Source organism: Lissotriton helveticus, chromosome 6, assembly GCF_964261635.1.
Source record: "Lissotriton helveticus chromosome 6, aLisHel1.1, whole genome shotgun sequence".
Taxonomy (NCBI): domain Eukaryota; kingdom Metazoa; phylum Chordata; class Amphibia; order Caudata; family Salamandridae; genus Lissotriton; species Lissotriton helveticus.
In genome coordinates this window covers 364,152,721-364,172,522 of record NC_136067.1, presented here as the reverse complement: position 1 = coordinate 364,172,522, position 19,802 = coordinate 364,152,721, and the positions used below count along the sequence as shown (strand labels likewise).

The following is a 19,802-nucleotide window of genomic DNA, read 5'->3' as shown; positions in this document are numbered from 1 at the left end:
AATGCCCAAGACCTGACTGCCCGGTGGAAGAAACAACCATGCATTTTCTATGGAACTGCTGTTTTGCTAAAAAGTTTTGGGAGAAATTAAAAATGTTGATTAAAGAAATAACCTCACTACAAACTCTGAATTATGAAATTGTACTATATGGTATAGGGAGTCCACTGTCAAAAAATAAAGACAGGACTCTATGGAGGATACTCAGTAGTGCAAAAGAAAGCCTATGGGTCGCCAGAAACCTGCTTTTATTTAAACATAACGAGCTAGAAGTGCAGGACGTCATCCATGTATGCCTAGACAAAATCATGGTGTTCTACTATGTTGATATTAAACAGCAAGGGAAAGAAAAAGCGGAAAAAATGTGGAAACAAGGGAAATGGGCAGACTGGGTTTCTTAAACATAGCCTCACGTGAATACTGTATGCATAAAATCTTGATGGAAAACCGGTAGGTTGGTGCCTGCACGCACCCCCTACTCAGGTTCAAATGTACACCACCCTATGGGATTGGTTAACATGTATCTCTGCAAATTTTTATAAATAAAGAATATATTAAAAAAAATCTGTTCTTATCAGTTTAATATCTGATACGTCCTCTATCTGGGGACCATATATTAAATTGATTTTTGGAACAGGGAGATGGAATAGGAGCTTGCTTTGTCCACTCCACGCATCAACCTGGTATTGCAGTACCTCCAGGAATGGTGCACTTCCCCACCCGGGGAAAACAATGCTGTTGAAAAATAGACGAGAAAACTAAAGTAGCGCTTCACTACCGAACCTTGTAAAGTGGCGCTATTGTGTTTGCGTGTGAATAAAAGCAAACTGGTCCCTGTGTCTTGCCTTATTTATGTACTTATTTGACTTATTTGTCACTTTGCGGCACCCGGGCCGTGCGTTATTTATTTATTTATTTTTCGTGTTTAAAAAAGATAAATAAAAATTATTTCTTATTTTTTTTCCCCCTTCTCCATCCAGACGCTGCACTTTGAAAAGAGACAAACGTCGGAAAAAGATTGTTTTTCCAGCAGCAGACTTCCATTGGTTTTGGATCCATTTCACTGGGGAACGAATGGAAGAAGGTTCCCAGCAAGTCAGTAGGAGGGAGGGAGGGAGGGAGGGAGGGAGGCTGGCAGAGAAGTGGACACTGTCCTTGGCTTCTCTGAGCAAGAAGAAAAATACAGAGGGGCAGATTTATGAAGGCCTTGCGCCGTGTCACTTTTTCCCATGTTAAAAATGACGCACCGGCGGCGCAAGGCCTTCATAAATCTGCCCCAGAGTCCTTTTCCTTCTCTGCCCGCCCCGAACGGCCACGAACGGCCAAGCCCTATCTATAGGCCTTATGCTGCAGGGGAGCAGTGTCCCCGGCAAGCGAGGGTGAGGGGCTAGGGACCGGCCATTTCCGGACAGGGAGCTGTCCAGGGCATCCTGGGCTGATTCCCAGCATCCCCTTGCTGCCAGGCTTTCTGGCCAGCCGGCTGGAAGCAGTGCGCAGGAAGGGGCGGGGCATGCAAATACTAGAAAGAGGACAACGTGGGTATACTAAGTGACGCCTAATGAGGCGACAGCCGAGGAGGACTCTGGAAGCCGGGAGAAGGCCTGAGGCCGGGACCTCCTTTCCACCGGCACATGCTGAGCTCTTGCTGGGAGTCAGAAAAAGAGGCTAAAGGGCGGCAGGCAACGGTGTAAGGGAAGACCCCGGTCCGGGTCAGCCAGGTGGATTTCTTCGGGAGGCGTTCATTCTGGCACCATTCTGGTTATCGCTTCTCGGCCTTTTGGCAAAGATCAGGTTTATTCTGGTCTGCTAGAGGTGGGAGACGACACTCAACACCCTGAGGGCTGGGCCTGCATTTCTCTGGCTTGTCCGGAGCCAGGCTGCGTCCAGAAGGGTGTAGGGTCATTGCTTGGATTTGCCTAAACTTGCGGGGCTGGGCCTTCGCTCCCTGGCTTGTCCGGGGAAAGGCTGCGTCACCAGGTGGGGTGGTCCGGCGGTCTGTATTTACAAGAAAACCCGTATTTACATATATTTACAAAGAGACTGCCATTACTAACTAGGAGGCTGGCCTGTGGCACCTGGGCTTATTCATTATTGTTAAAACTTTATTGAAAATGTCTACCAGTGGAAGCCATAATGTAATGCAGCCTCCTCCATTCCTCGAGTTGCCAGGAAAGCCTATTAAACCTTGGCACAAATGGTTTAGAATATTTGAAAATTATCTTGAGGCTATTGATGCTGGCAAATAGTCAGCTGCTAGGAAAAAGGCTTTACTATTTAATCATCTTGGTAATGCGGGCAATATGTTTTTGATAATCTTCCTATTGTTCCAGCTCCCAGGGGAGATGAAACATGGGATGTTTTTAAAGAGGCTATTACACGTATAAGAAGACAATATGTTGATTAGCCTTCGGTGATGGCTGAACGGCATGAATGTTTCAAAAGGAAGCAGTCATCTGATGAATCCATTGAGGATTATTTAGCTAGTCTACGTGTTTTAGCGTCTAAATGTGTTTTTGCAGATTATCTGGATACAGCTTTAATGGATCAATTAGTTTTTAATTGTTTTAATAAAAAAATACAAGAAAGAATTCTTACTTGTAAAACTCTCTCTCTCAAAGAGGTTATGGAAATTGCTAGAAGTATAGAACGTTCAGTAGTTTCTTCTAAGATTTTAGCTGGTAATACTAACAATACTTCTTCAGATATATCTAGAGTTGCCACAGTTAATGTTGATTCACTTAACAATGAAACCAGTGTATGTATGGTTTCTCATAAAAATTTGTAAAAAAAGAACACAGAACGAAAAGGTAGTGGGAGTTGCTACAGATATGGCTCAAAATTTCATATGGGTAACAATCCTAATTGTCCTGCACAGGGAAAACGATGTAACAATTGCAAAAAGGTTGGACATTTTTTCAATGTTTGCCATGCACCAAAGTCTAAGGTTAGGGTCAGTCAATTAGATGTGGAGAATGATATTTTATCTGAAGCTATCAACAATATTTCTATTTCCGTTATAGAAATTAATGCAGTTGGGGATGGTGTGAAACATTGTAAAGGTCCTATTTGTGAGACGAAAATTGGTAATATAGATATGAATGTTACTGCAGACTCTGGGTCACCAATCACAATTTTGGCTGAAAAAACTTTTAATAAATTTTGGTCCCATTTCCATTTCCATTTTATTTCATTTGTATAGCGCATAAATCACCCGAAGGTCTCAGAGCGCTGGTAACTGACAAGAATCCTCAACTCCAAACAGATTCAGGGGATCGGGGCTCGGTGCGCTAAAGGATTAGAAGAGCCAGGTTTTTAGTTGTTTTCGAAATTTGGAATGAACTGGCTCTGCTCTCAGTGAGATGGGGAGGGAGTTCCATGCTTCTGGAGCGGTTTTGCTGAAAGCTCTGTCTCCGTTTCTCACTGTACGGACTTTAGGAACGGAGAGAAAGGCTTTACTGGAGGAGCGTAGCGTCCTGCCTGGGGCATAAGTTTTGAGTTTCTGTTCAAGGTAAGCAGGACCAAGTCCATTTACTGCCTTATGGACTAGGCAGTAGAGCTTGAACTTTATGCGTTTTTGCACAGGAAGCCAATGGAGTGATCTAAGGCAGTCTGCTGAGGGGGTGCGAGGGGGTAAGCCTAATACCATCCTAGCCGCTGTGTTTTGGAGAACCTGTAGTTGGTTCAGTGGTGTTCGGTTAATGGCCGAGAATAGGGCATTCCCATAGTCCATCCTGTTAACAATGAGTCCTTGGACTAGGGGCATGCGTGCTGAGAGTGGGATCCATTTAAAGATTTTCCTCAGGATTCGCATCTGGCCGTAACTGCTTCCCACTGTTTTTTTTATATGTTCGGACATGGTAAGCTTGTTGTCCAGGATTACTCCCAGGTTCCTGACGTATGGCTTGGGGACGGGGCAGGGACCAAGAGAGTCTGGCCACCAATCTGATGACCAGATACGGTCAGCTTTGCCGATAAGCATTATTTCGGTCTTCCCGGCGTTCATCATGAGGTAGTTTCTAGTCATCCACTCTTGTATATCAATCAGACAGTTTTTTAACCTAATTTTTACGTCATCAGAGTTATGGTTAATAGTGACGAGAATTTGAGTGTCGTCAGCGTACGATATGGTCCCAAAGCCATTTTCTCGGATGATCTTTGCCAAGGGGGACACATAAACGTTAAAAAGGGTTGGGCTCAAAATAGATCCCTGCGGGACGCCTTTATCATTGTTGTAGCAGATAGAGGTGTGGGGGCCTAGTTGGACCCTTGATCGCCTATTTCCAAGGTAACTCGATATCCATTGGAGGGCGTTGCCCTCGACACCAATCTCAGCAAGACGCCCTAACAGGACGCGATGCGAGATGGTGTCGAAGGCCGCAGATAGGTCCAATAGAACCAGGATGGCTGATTCTTTTGCATCCAAGGACAGTCTTATGTTGTCCACGATCTCCAGCAAAGCCGTTTCAGTGCTATGGAATGCCCTGAAACCGGATTGGGATGGATCAAGGAGTTTATTGGACTCCAGATGGGCTATAAGCTGTTTGTTGATTAGGGTCTCCATGACTTTCCCAAAGAGTGGTAAAAGGGAGATGGGCCTATAATTTACAAGTTGGTCCGGGTCAGCCGTGGTTTTTTTAAAAATGGGCCTAATTATTGCTTCCTTCCAATGGTTGGGGACAACACAGTGCTGAATTGATTGATTGAAAATATTGGTCAAGGTGGGGATCAGAGCTGGGGAGATTTTGGATATAACTTGCGGTGAGGCGGGGTCTCCAGGTGCTCCAGATTTCATTTTCAGCAAAGTTTGGTTCACGTCTCTTTCGGTCAAGGGTAAGAACTGTTTTAGCGTGGTGCAGTCGGTGTCGGAGGGGTTTTGCCTCTTCATGTGAGGGATGGTACTCTCTTCCTCAGTTGTATGTTGAGGGAACTGTTTGTGGATTTCATTTATTTTCTCATGGAAATAGGTGGCTACGGATTCCACCCAGTTCTTGGAATCAGGGGACGCCTGTTGTGTACCTGGGGGTGTTGTGAACTCCTTAACAATATTATACAGTTCACGTTGTGAGTTTGCTGCTAGAGTGATCCTATTGCCTAAATAGACTTTTTTTGCCTCAGCAGTATCTTTCATGTACTGTCTATGAGCATCTTTATATAGTTCCCTGTCTAGGGCGCTCTTTGTGTGTCGCCATTTTCGCTCTGCTATCCTAGTGGTAAGTTTTATTTGTTTAAGCTCTGTTGTAAACCAGGGAGAATTATTTTTCGGAGGCTTAGAAGTGCGCATGGGTGCTATATCGTCTAGCGCAGTGGTGATGGCCGACTCAAGTTCCATGGCAGCTGAACTAGGATTAGTGCATTGAGAAATTAAGAGAGGGCAAAAAGATTTAACAAAGGCTGGTATGGTGATTTTATTCCACGGTCTGCTTTTTTTCATCTTGTCTGGGCGGGTCGTCGGGATCTTAGATCCTTTGATAGTGAATTCTATGATAGAATGGTCCGTCCAGAAGACCCAGAAGCTATTGAAACCTACCACTATCAACCCTAAAGCTTTTGGGGAATTTGATATTATCATGAAAGGGTACTTTGATGATAGTATTTTATTCAAAGGTAGGAATATTTACACCAAGATTTATGTTGCTGTCAATGGAAGAGACATATTAGGTTGGCAGGACCAAGCTAAATTGGGGATTATTTTTAGACCTGGGCATGATAAACCTGTAATCCTATGTGACATGCCAGTTTTATCTATTCAAGAGACTCCCAAGTTGGATGAGTTTTCTAAGAAATTGCATGATAAATTTCCCACTGTCTTTTCTAATAAGATTGGTATGATTAAGGATTTTGGAGGCGTGGCCTGGACGCCGATCGGGATGGCGGCGTGAGCCTGAAGCTCCGAGCCTGATCCCGTCACATATCCTGCGAACGAACGCGCCTGGGCTGCTTGCGGCACGGGAGCCCTGCACGGAGCACCGGGGGAACAGGCGACCTGTGTGGTGGACCAGCGTGGGCCTGCCGGCGGTGCCTGGACCCGATTTCGGTCCTTGGGAGAGCTGCGAGCTGGACCTAAGATGGCGGCGGCCCGGGGCTGAGAGAGCTCACCGCTGGGGCGGGGGGCGCTGCAGCCGGGACACAGCGGCGGAGACTGAGCGGTGAGGTGAGCGGACGGTGGTCCCTGCCGTGGAGGGCTCACTGGTCGTGGGGGCGACGGGGAACGGCCACCGCTGTACCGGAGGTGTTGGACCGGGGCGCCCCTCCCCCAGCGCCTGAAGTGCAGGCTGTGTGCTGCAAACGTTGTTGCCCGGCAGGACCCACTGGCAACTGTAGTGGCGGCGTGCTAAGGCCCTGCCTGGGAACTGGGGGAGCTGGCCGGCGGCGGCTCTACGCAGCTGCCTGCGGAGGAGCTGAGGCTGGAGAACTGGGGGCCGGGCGCGATGCACGGCCTCGGAGCAGATTGTTGACCCCGCACCAGGGCTCCTGAGAGGCGTCTACCGAACAGCGAGGAAAGTGCACCCGAGGAGAGGCCGCGGGACCGGGCGCCCATTGGCTGGCCGCTGGGCTTGGACACTGCGGTGAGTCGGGGACCTGACCTGCTGAATGAACAGAGTGATAAAGCTGTTGTGGAATGACGCCCCAGAACTGGACCGGTGCGGAGTAGCGCTGATTTGGGTGGCCGGGTGTGGACCGCTGGGCACCTGGTGCTCCTGAGTGGCGCCCTGCCTTACTTGCCTGGAAGTGGGGGTGTCGGCGCTGAGAATCACGTTGAGCGGAGTGGAGCAGAGCGCTGGGACAGCATTGGGGCGCGACAGGCTGATTGGGGGTGATAGCGACCTCCCTGCACAGAGAGTACCGGACAACGAGCTGCCATCTTTGATAGTGGGGGAGAGCCGGGGGTACACTGAGACTGACTCTTGGTGGGGACCGCCTCCTTTGGAGGGAACGACAAATCACTGTGTGGACGGGGAGTTCAAGGGGCCTACGTCGCTGGTCGAATGAACGTTGGGTCCGGGATAACTCCCGGAGACGGCCTTGGCCCGATTTCCGCTGAGGGTAAGATGGCCGCCGAGGGCGGCGAACTGACGCTGCACCGAGAACGGGAACGGGTGAAAATTCCGGATGTCGGTGGCGGAGCCCATGAGGACCAGGAAAGCTCGGCGCAGGAAAGGAGGCTGACGGCGAGGCTGGATGGAATACTGGAGGCGATAACAGCGACCAAGGAGTCCCTGCATCAGGATATAGCGCAGGTGGCCACGGGGCTCGGCCTCCTGAAGGCGGACCACGCTAAACTCAAGGATAGGGTGAAAGAAAACGAACTGCTGCTGCAGGAGCTGAAGCCGGCGGTGGTGACCGCAGAACATAAACTTTCTGATATCCTCAGTCGCCTAGCGACGCTCGAGAGGCGCGCAGAAGATTCCGAAGGCCGCAATAGGAGGAACAACGTACAGGTGGTAGGCCTGCCGGAGAAAGTGGAGGGGGATGACGCGGTGGCGTACATGGAGACCTGGTTTAAGACGGTCGTGGCCCCGGAGGGACTCTCCCCCTTCTTCTCTCTAGAGCGGGCACATAGGGTCCCGGCCCATCCGCCTATGCAGGGCTGCCCACCCAGACCGATGGTGGTCCGCCTGCTGCACTTCAAGGACCGTGACCTCTTGATACAAAGGGCTCGCTCTGTAGGCCCCTTCCAAGTGGACAATAGCCCGGTCACGGTCTTTCCTGACTATACACAGGAGGTCCAGAGAAGCAGGGCCTCCTATCTGGCTGTGAAGAAGGAACTGAGGAATGAGGGCATACAGTACTCTCTGCTCTTTCCGGCGAAGCTGCGCTTGATCCTAGATGGTACGACCCACTTCTTTCAAACTCCTGATGAAGTATGGTCGTGGCTCGAGTTGTACCGCGCCGGTACAGATCGTAAAGGTAAAGGAGGTAGAGAGAGGCAGCCGTTGGTCAAGGTGAGGAAATCGCAGCGCCTCCACAAAAAGGATAAACTTAAGAGAGCGCAGCAGGTGGACCAGATGGCGGCGGATAGAAAGGGAGCACTTGCCGCGACGGCAATTATCACGGGCTCGCAACAGGAGAGAACGCTGCTGGAATCGGACTCTGGCGACGACTATGGCAAATCTAAAGGGGACGCTTCGGATGTGGATAGCTCCGGGGGGCCAGCGGTCACCCCACAGACGGCGGATGGTCTATTTAATGAATAACACTGCCTACGGACCCTGAGTTCTGGCCTCCTGCTGGAGCGTGCTGCCCTGGTGCTCTGAACATTGGCAGGTACTGTCTGGAACTGATGACTGGGGTCGGGTGCCCGGGAAGAGGGCCTCGACTGCTCCGGGTCGGCTCTGACTACCCCTTCTGTGGCCCTTAAAGCCTTCTGTGGTGGCGACTACAGAATAAGGGAATGGGTGTTATGTTACAGGTTTGGATGGGGTCTGATGCAGTGTTGTTAGGTCCTGTTCTGGGGAGTGGGGTTGAGGGGGGTTTTTGGGGTGTTTTGTGTGGGGGGTTCAACTGCATTGATGTGGGTAGCGGGGAGACTATGAGACAGTGGTGTGGAGATGGCTGCAATGGGGACGTTACCTAGGTTGAAATGCCTCACATGGAATGTTCGCGGACTTCGAACTATGTCTAGACGGTATAAGGTGCACGCCCATTTGGTGAGGCGAGGCGTCCAGATTGCACTATTACAGGAAACTCACCTGACCAAGCCCGAATGTGCTGCACTGCAGAGGAGGTGGCACGGCCAGGTGTTTGGCACTGTGTATTCAGCGTTTGCCAGGGGGGTGTTGATATGGGTGAGGGCGGGGATCCCGTTCCAGGCTACGAATCAGTTGGTCGACCCTGAGGGACGATTTGTGGTGGTAGAAGGGAGAATGTATGGCCGAGATGTAGTATTGTGTAGTGTGTACGCCCCCGACCAGGCCCGGTTTTTTGACGGCTTGTCAAGCTCGCTAGCGCACTTTCTGGCAGGCCCCATTATCCTTGGTGGTGACTTCAATTCAATTACTGATGTTACATTAGACAGATCGCATCCCCCACTGTCTGACTCCCCAGTGCGCAGGTTAGCAGCCCATAGGAAAAATTGGCAGGAGAGTTGGGGCCTTATAGATGTCTGGAGGGAACAGCATCCTGAAGTTAGGGATTACTCCTTTTTCTCAGCGCTACATGCACTGCACGTTAGGCTAGATTCCATCTTGTGTGGCGGCCCTTTGGCGGCCATGGCAGCACATTCGGAATACCTGGCTAGGACCATTTCAGACCATAACCCCCTACTGGTGACGGTGCAGTGGCAACGGGCAAGATTAGCGGTTCCAACATGGAGACTGCAACCAGCTGCATTAGAGGATCCAGTGTTTAGTGACACGGTCCTCCGGGAAATCGAGCATTACTTTGATGAGAATGAAGGTTCTGCCACCACGAGATCGGTTGAATGGGATGCACTGAAAGTGGTGGTGAGGGGTGTATGCATGGGTAGGTTTCCGAATGAAAGGGCGACGGTTGTGGTTGATCTGGAGAAGGCAGAGGGAGTGCTGAGGAATCTAGAGCGGCGTAGACCGGAGCGACCGGAGTTGCAGGGACGATTGCTGGAGGTGAAAGAAGCGGTTGCAACAGAAACGGAGCGTCTGCGGACGATCTGCTGCTGTACTTGGAGGACACAGGGAGGGCATTGGAGGGAGCGGTGGAGATGTTGTCTGACTTTGGCAAACACTCGGGCCTTAGAGTCAATTGGAATAAGACGTGTGTTTTCCCATTGCGGGCGCATACACGGTATCCCCCTACCACCGCGGATGTGGTTTGGGAGGACACATGCTTTACATACCTGGGGGTCCGCATTTACCACGAACCCGCGGATCTATTGGAGGGAAATGTCGGTCGTTGTAGAAGGGCTTTGAGAGGATGTATGGCTTTTTGGGCCTCCCTCCCACTGTCGGTGCAGGGCCGAGTGGCTCTGCTAAAGATGGTGGCTCTCCCGAGATTGTTATATTACTTTTGTACCCTACCAATTTGGATCCCGCAGCGGCTGTTCAAAGATCTTAGGACAATGACCATCAAATTTATCTGGGGGCGCGGAAGGCGTAGGGTAGCATTGAGCACTCTGATGAGACCCAAACTTGATGGAGGGTTAGCGGTCCCCGATTTTGAATTGTACTACCTGGCGGCTCAGTTGCAGGTGTTGACGTTAAATGTGGCTAAACAATTTAGAGGCCCGGAATGGGAACGTGGGGCCGGGATACCACGTCATGTCCTCTCGTACATAATACTGCGGCAGAAATTAGATTTGAAAGGCCTGTCCGTGGAAGAGAAGACTCTCCGGCTGAGCTGGAATAGGAGTCTGCGGAGGGCGAAGGCGACTCGTCCATACGCGCCGGAGATCCCGCTGGGGATGTTGACTGCCCTCCCACATGGGGGCGACTGGTCCCCGTTGTTAGATTGGGAGGAGCAGGGTTTGCTAATGGTGGGGGACTTATTTGTTGATGGGATATTGGTCCCCTTCCGGGTCCTGCAGGACCAGTATGGCCTCCAAGATGGACACTACCTGTTCCATGCAGCGGTGGTAGCTGCGATGCAAACGTATTGGAAAGGGGGTCTCACGGAACCGGATACCACCTTGGCTTGCCAATACGTGGTGATGGCGGTGGGGACGATTAAGGCGGTAATGTGCCTTCACTCTAGAATGCTACGTGACGGGTTGGAACCACTGACTGCCCTCAAAGAAAAGTGGGAAGGGAGTCTGGGTAAACCGATACCGGACACGGTTTGGAGCCAAGTGTTGGAGAGGACATGGAAAGGTAGCAGAAATGCCCGCTTCCAGCAGGTGCATTTCTTCGTGCTGCATAGGGCTTACCTGACCCCGGGGAAGATTAGACGTTACTTTCGAGTGCAGGACGCGGCATGCCCAAGATGTTTAGTGCCGGAGGTAGAGCTGGAGCACCTCTTGTGGGATTGCCCGAATCTAGGAACGTATTGGACCGAGGTGGGAGAGCTTTTGAACACAGTAACTGATAGAGAGGTGGAATTCGACATGGCGACGTGCCTCCTGCTCTGGTTCCCCCATACAAAACGAACAAAAATTACGAGTAAATTCATAGACCTAGGACTCATATTGGCCCAAAGAGAAATTACCTAGCATTGAAAATCCAGGGAGGGCCCGTCACTCAGGAGATGGATGAATGAGTTGTTGAAGTGGTCCAGATGCGAGAGTGTGGTTAGAATGCGGCAGGCCGCCAAGACGGGTAATGAGAAGGGCTTGGAGGCAGCGAAAGCTTGGGAGACGATTGTGCAGGCGTTGCGTGACTACCTGACGTTGGATGAAGGGCAAGAACACTCAGAGAGTGAAGTGCTGTGAAACCTGGAAGTACGATAGGCTGACCTAGATAAGTAGAGAGCCCTAGAGCCTAATCCCATGCATAATACCCACATCAACGGCAGTTAGGGGGCGGGGGGGGAGGGCAGGTTTTGGAGTCCCGCTGTAACTTTAGGAGGGATGCCTGTAAGTGGAACCCGTAGTAAATACCAGACAGAGCTGAACCAAGGAGTGTGAAATCTTGGGGATAGGCGTAGTGGTCACCGAGGGGGCTTAAGACAGTCACCGAGGGGGGGTACTGATGAGGAGCTGCAGAGGAGGGCACAGTTGATACTGACGTAGCTAGGTAGGCTAGCTAATTACACTAGGCGGGGCTTCGAGACGGGGGTTTTGTTGGTTTGAAAAATGCAGATACTACATACCGTGTCACTATGCCAGAATACCAATACGCCACCCAGCCTCCGGGATGTGGGCGAAATGGCTGTGTGCAACTTTGTTGTTACTATAAGGCGCTAAGGTGACAAAGGTGTAATGGTTGACATAATTGGATGCTTTGCTTTAATTCTGCAATAAAAACACGTTTAAAAAAAAATAAAAAAAATAAAAAATGATTAAGGATTTTGAGTACACCATCAAACTTAAGAGTAATGCTATCCCTGTTAAACAAAAAGTAAGACCTGTACCCTTGTCTGCACAGGAAGATCTCAAAAAATTACTCAAGAATATGTGTGCACAAGGAATTATTGAACAGGTGGAATCCTCTTAGTGGGTTTCTGCGGCTGTCGTCGCACGGAAAAGTTCAGGCGATATACGCTTATGTGCTGATTTGAGGGTCCTGAATAGAAATATCCTTGTTGATTGCCATCTTCTTCCTAGGATATATGAAATGTTAGCTAGAGTGGGGGGTAGTAAATATTTTTCAACAATTGATTTACGTTCTGCGTATCATCAGATACCTCTTCATAGAGACTCTCAACACTTAACCACGTTTGTCACACCGTTTGGTGTGTACAAGTATAAGCGCATGCCATTTGGTTTGGCGTCAGCCGCAAGCTTTTTTCAACGTATTATGGACAAAGTCTTTGGTGATCGTGTTGGAATACAAGCATTTCAGGACGATATCTTTATCCATACTGAAAAATTAGATAAACATATTGCTTTGTTGGATGAAGTGTTGGAAAAGCTTGGATCTAATGGCATGACTGTTAATTTTGGTAAATGTAAATTTTTAACGCAGGAGGTTAACTATTTAGGGCACAACATTTCTTCAGAGGGTATAAAACCTAAGGTTTCATTACTTAAAGGGATTATTGATGCTAGTGTTCCCACAGATAAAGACTCTGCGCGCCTTTTTAGGTTTAAGCGAATATTATGCTTGCTTTGTTCAAGGCTATGCAGTTATTGTGCAACCATTGAGGAATCTTCTAAAAAAAAATGTGAAATACATTTGGACAGAAGAGTGTCAAAAAGTGTTTGAATCTGTAAAAAAACTTCTTGTGACGGCTCCAGCAATCAAGCCATTTACACACGGTGTAAATTGTATTATTACAGTCGATGCCAGTGCTAGAGGGTTAGGAGCTGTTCTTAGTCAGTTTGTTAATGGCAAGGAATGTACTATTGCATTTGCCTCTCGCACGTTAAATTCTAGTGAGAAGAACTATAGCACAATAGAACGAGAAGCGTTGGCATGTGCTTGGGCTTCTGAGAAATTCAGAATGTATATTTGGGGGACTAGGTATGAATTACATACAGATCATAAACCTTTAATATTCATGTTAAGGGACAGTTGTTCTAATAGGGCTTCGTGCAGATTGATTAGTATTTTATCAAAATTACAGGAATTTAATTTTGAAATTAAGTATATTCCTGGAGGGAGGAACGTAAGAGCTGATTGTCTGTCCAGGTTGCCTCTGATTCTGATGATTTGAGTGAGTGCTCTGGTAAAAATTTTAATGATGTGGAGTATGTTTTTACTGTTCATGACATTAATGAACAGATCAAGATTTTTGAGTCAGAATGGTTGAATAGTTCCATAAAAGATGATTGTTTAACTCAGGTGAAGAAATTTCTGGTTAGGGTTGGCCACATGATAGAAATATGTCCATGGAATTGAGAAATTTTGCTCAAGTTGCATCTGAATTATCAGTAGTGAAGATATTGTAATGAGCCAGGATTTATTTGTTCCTCCTGCGAGTTTAAAATCTAATATTGTTGCCTTAGCCCATGAGGGACATTTAGGTATTTCTGCCACTGTTAAGAAGATAAGACAGACATACTGGTGGCCAGGTATTGATGGTCAGGTAAAGAGACATGTGGACACTTGTTCAGAATGTTTATGCTCAGACAAGCATTGGAAAACTTCGAATAGTCCACTAATACCAGTCAATTGGCCTGGTAATGCTTTGGAAAATATTGGGTTAGATTTCACAGGTCCCTTAAATATATTCGGGAGTGATAAGAGATTTTTGATTGTAGCCATAGATTACTATTTAAAATGGCTTTACTTTTCATTTGTTAGTAATGCTGATTCAGCTTCAGCTGTCGCTTTCTTAAAGTTTTTGTTTCTAAAGGAAGGCAGGGTGAAAGAAGTGGTCACGGATAACGGATCTCATTTTGTTTCTGAAATGTTTGAGGATTTTCTTATTAAACAAGATGTTAAACATATAAGAGTGTATAGTCCAGCCTCCAATGGTTTAGTAGAGAGAGTGAATAGGTTGATAAAAGAGGGAATTCAGACGGCAGTGGCAAATAATTTGAATGTATTTGAATTTTTGCAATTCAAGATCTGGAATTACAATATAACGCCCCAGAGTACTACTGATGTTGCTCCTTTTATTCTTTTAAGGGGTAGGAAACCTATTTCATCTATCACTCCATCTTGGTTGTTGGGAAAAGTTGGACAATGTCATAATATTGATTTGAGGAAGGTTAGGGAACATGTTGAGGAAAAACAAAACAGTTATAAGACAAATTATGACAAGAAAATGCATGTTAGAGAGGGTGTTCCCAAGGTTGGGGATTGGGTGTTGGTTGAAAAACCCAATAAAGTGTGTAAAGGACAGTCTAAATTTTCTGAACGAGTAAAAGTTTTGAAGATTAACAAAACTGCTTGTTTGTTACAAAATACAGGGTGGTGGAACAGTAATGCATTAGTCAAGGTTTCTTCCGAACAAGCTAATATTATTTTACAGAAAGTTAACTCAACTACACCTTGTCATAGACAGAATTGGTTTGATCTTGATAAATTGACTGAATCAAATCAAACTGGGCATCTGGAAAGTCCGGCTTTGAGAGATGATGAACGTGATTTTGATAGAGGGGATTCACATTCTAGGAGTGGGTCAGTAGGTTCCGAATTTTTACCTGCTCGCTCCAGTGATATTGCTGGTGGAAGTGGCGAAAGTGTTACAAGATGTAGTAAACGTTTAAGATCTGCTCCTATTTATTCCAGAGAGTATGTGTATTGTTAATTTTTATTTTATTTTATTTTTTATTTATTCATTTTTGTTTATATATATTTTTTTGTTGTTTTCTCTCTTTATGAATCTCTCTGGAAAAAAAAAAGAGGGAGGTGTGTAATATGTAGGTAAGATGTTCCTTTGCTTTAAGGAATGTTATGAATGTAGAATTCCTTACATGTTATTGAGTGTTCTTATTCTGTTAAGCTATGTGTATCATTCAAGAAGTAGACTTCATCAAGGTTGTACTGGTCGTGGGTCCTAACAAGAATAAATCTTGAATTCAACTTGGATGTCTCCTATTTGGATTTTTTTGGTATAACCTGCATACTTCACACTCGTGATATTTTAACCCCTTAGGAACTTTCTGCTTTTTCAGTGACTTTGGTGATACGTTGCATTGCGAGCAGTGGCAGCTGCCAGCTCGTCTATAAGTTTCTTTGTGGTTGCATTTGTGTTTTTTTCTTGCCATTAAGTTTCTACACTTGCTCCTTTCCCTTAATACGGAGCTTGGCACTTTTCTTTTTTCTCCTTGTTGGGGGCTCCTTCCCCGGGCTGTGCAGGCATCAGCATGGCTTATTCCAGCATGGCTTATTCCCGCATGGGTAATGCACGGGGTTTTGGTTTCATATCTAACACTGTACGTGTAGAGGTTAGTGAGGCTTACAAAAAGGAAAAAAAATTGCTTTTTTTGGTTGACGCTATTATCAAGAAAGAATGCAAAATTGTTGAACGTGCTATAGAATGTATACAGGATTTCTCAAACTGGGGCATTTTTGATGTGACCTTTTCAAGTGAAACGATCTGTAAAGATTTTTTGCAATGTGTGGCGCATCGTCAGGAAACCAAGCCCTTTCGGGTTCTCACTGTCACCTCTATGTCTGCCCCTAAGGAGGTTACCCTGGTGGTACATATGTACAATCCTTATGCAGCAAATACAAAAGAGTACCCTTGAGTTCCTTTCTCTAAGTTTTAGTGGAGTTCTGATGTTAATTAGAGGTCAATACTAATCAAGTGGGGAAGGATCACTTGTCCTGCACAACCTTTGGTATGCAGGAGAGACGTGGGGTGTCCCAGATAAAAGACCCTCATGCACGTGATGGGTATGGTGGTAAACTGAGCGGTATATCTTGATTGTCCGCTTTTTGTTCACGTGTGTGCATAATCATCAGGTCAGTGTGGTTATGCAGCCTCCACCAGGAGGTTCTTACCCAAGGTTGGTACAGTAGTGAGCCAGTGATAAGGGAGTGGAAAGTGATTGGAATTATAAAAAAATTATAAAAATCCCAAAAATCAGATGGTGATTTTATTCGTTCTGTATTTGGGACTGGTAAACTCTGTAGTAGTGCATGATATGGCACTGATTATGAGTAACAGATTCACTTAGAGTGTTAAAATCATGAATGATAGTGGGTTAAAAGACGGTCGACATGTTTCTGCCTCAACAGCCTTGAACTAGGACTTACGGGCATTCATCAGGACCTCAGGGTGAATAAGGTGAGGAAAATATATAAAAAGGTGCTCTTCCAAATGGTGATAGAAAATAAGGATATATTAAACCTGTTTTTCTGTTAGAGAGGTCACAGTGTACCTGTAAAATTAAGAGAAAGAAATAGCGTAACAACAAACAAAGGGCAGGGTACAGTGGGACACATATAGAGCATCGGAATGACCTGCAGAAAAATAAAACAGAGAATATGTGAGCACCGAAGCAACGTGAAGTGCAAAAAAAGCACAACAAAAATGGCAAACCACTACCTTGAGATGGGCCACACGACTGAAGACCTGAAGTGGGTCATTCTTGAAACTTTGTTTACAAAAGACAGAAATGCTGAAAAAATCCTCTATGAAAAAGAACAGAGGTGGGTGCATAGACTCAATACCCACAACAAAGGATTGAATGATAATATTTCATGGCTCAGTCTCACAAGAAACTGATCAGGTACAATAGAAAAACCTACCTCGACAATTCTAATAATGAATGCACACTGAGGTGCCCCTCTTTCCCTCTTTCCATCTTGTATGCACATATCAGTTTTTTGACCATAGCGAAAAAGATCTAATCATCTCGATGATCTACCAGGCACGCTGCAGCCCCTGTACAAACAAACATCGAATTTAAACATATGTTTTTGTAAATCCACATAGCTAGTTCGAGTAAAACATCTATAAGAATAGACTGACTCTTGACGCTACGGTTACCATAGTAACCACGGGAGTGACCAATCAGCTCCGTTCACGTCGGAGTCGCGTCCTTTATCCCGACCCGGAAACTCTGACTCTCCGTTTCTGGGTCAGAAAGAGCAGAGCGCGCCAACAAGCCGCCAGCAGAAGACGCAATAGGTGCTAGTCACACAGAGCACGACATCAACAAACCGCAAGTATATTTGGAAGAAACGAATCGCTAAATCACTATCTCTTCCTCTTAGTCTGTCTGAAGCTCTACTACCTGATTGGAACGCGTTAGTTAAGCGCGTGAGGTAACTGTGTTCCCCGTGATTATAAATTAGTCACAAATATACACACGATAAGAATAAAATAAAACCACCATGAAATGTTCACTTTAAAATATGAGATGTGGGCATATCGCATGATCACCATTATTTGCATCGGTTATGCATGCCCGCAATATTGGTGAAACACTGGTTGATCCATGCATGCATTTTCTCAACCTTGAGCATGTTACAGTCCCACGCATGAGTTTGGAAAGGTTACGAATGAGTTGACATTGCCATACACTAGCGGGCCTATGAAGTATTGCCATTTTTTTGTTGTGAATGTGTCTATCAACGAATAGACTGGTGAAGCAGATTTCTGCTCTATATGTGTCCCACTGTACCCTGCCCTTTGTTTGTTGTTACGCTATTTCTTTCTCTTAATTTTACAGGTACACTGTGACCTCTCTAACAGAAAAACAGGTTTAATATATCCTTATTTTCTATCACCATTTGGAAGAGCACCTTTTTATATATTTTCCTCACCTTATTCACCCTGAGGTCCTGATGAATGCCCGTAAGTCCTAGTTCAAGGCTGTTGAGGCAGAAACATGTCGACCGTCTTTTAACCCACTATCATTCAAGATTTTAACACTCTAAGTGCATCTGTTACTCATAATCAGTGCCATATCATGCACTACTACAGAGTTTACCAGTCCCAAATACAGAACGAATAAAATCACCATCTGATTTTTGGGATTTTTAAAAAAAATTTATAATTCCAATCACTTTCCACTCCCTTATCACTGGCTCACTACTGTACCAACCTTGGGTAAGAACCTCCTGGTGGAGGCTGCATAACCACACTGACCTGATGATTATTCAAACACGTGAACAAAAAGCGGACAATCAAGATATACCGCTCAATTTACCACCATACCCATCACGTGCATGAGGGTCTTTTATCTGGGACACCCCACGTCTCTCCTGCATACCAAAGGTTGTGCAGGACAAGTGATCCTTCCCCACTTGATTGGTATTTACGTATATCCAGGAAACTGAATGGATCAGTCTTTCTACCTCCCTCTGATGATTAGATAAAGTTAATTAGAGGTCTCCAAAACGTATAGACTTAATAGGCTTCCTGTGTATTACCTAACATGATTTTTCATTCATTCACAACTTCTGTCTCAGTTTGAACCATCAAAGTAGCACTTACATTCTAAATTAATATATATTACGTAGCCAAGGTGTATGTGTTATTTCCAAAGATTTATTTTATCTTTATATAAAACAGTTCAAACTTACAAACACATTATTGCATTTAAAAACACATATATATTACTGTTGCACAGATTCATATATGGGTTTGCATAAGCCTATTCAGTAATATACAGGCCTAATATCATAATAATCACAGAAAAACATAAATTTGTAAAAAGAAATACATTTAAAATTACAATCAAATTTCAAGTCGACGCGTTTCGGTGGATCTTGCTGTACGCACCACCTTCCTCAGGACAGTTAAAAACAATTCTGTGGATATAATTTTTAAGAAACAATGTCACTACCCATCATTGGCATACGTTTACACAAGTTAAAAAAACATGTTAAAACCATTTGTTCCATTGGTGTTGGAGGATTAATAAACCACCTTCCGACAATTTCTACTGTGTGCGACTATACTATTCCAGCGACAGTATTTATGAGTGCAATTATAAATTTTCCATAACCATCTCTCATTTTGCATACTGAAATCTTTATTTCTGGCATTGGTCTATTGTCGTACTACTCAACATTTTCCCTGTGCTATTTTTATGTTCCAAATACGAGACATTTATATAGAAGTATCATCTTTCATACTCCGATTCACCTTCATTCATACACAGTGTATGGTACTGTTTTTTTCGCATACCTTAAGTATGTTCACCTTTTGCCCCGTTGATTAATCGAAGGCCAGTTCCAACTAGTATGATTTTCTTTGTTCTATGTTGAAGGAAGACAGACAATATGTTTATTTACCTCTTGTTCTCATCCTTCATGTGCATCTCACTCTTTTTATGCATTGTACTTACTGGATAAAATTATGGTGTGTTTCTATTCCACCCTTTTCACTATACTCTTTTCAGTATTCTTGACATCATATGGGCACGTCTTTCTTGTTTTTAGAAATACGTATTGGCACCTTTATTATGAAAAGACAATACATACATTTTTCAAGTATTGCTGTTACATTATTTCCACCTTTATTTCTATGTATCACTATTACTCGTGCTTACCAGTATTGAATTTAGAGTGTTTTCAATCTGTCATTCCTCTTATTCGAAAGTTTTGTCACTTCTGTTTACGCTTATTTTCGGGAATTTCTCAATTGTCCCAACATCAGCGTTCTAATACTTAAAGGGAATTGAGTAAAGAACGTTTGTTATTCTCTGTGGGTATGGCGATATATTTCTTCACAGTGTCCTCGCTGTCTAATAAAGCGATCCTATATTTACCTCCACATCGCTTCTACAAAAACTGTTTTTAATATGATGTGGTTTTGCTTAATGCGGGCTCTTCGGCCTTTATTTCTAGTTATTTCATGTTTTTAGATTAAGATTTAGTGTTTTTAAT

At 45.4% G+C, this 19,802-nt stretch overlaps 1 non-coding gene across 1 annotated transcript; it reads left to right on the top strand.

Moving 5' to 3' along the window:
* Window positions 1-528: 528 nt before the first annotated feature.
* Window positions 529-714, top strand: LOC144764346 (U2 spliceosomal RNA). Its single transcript, XR_013596507.1, has one exon. It is a non-coding gene; the product is annotated as a U2 spliceosomal RNA (small nuclear RNA).
* The last annotated feature ends 19,088 nt before the right edge of the window (window positions 715-19,802 follow it).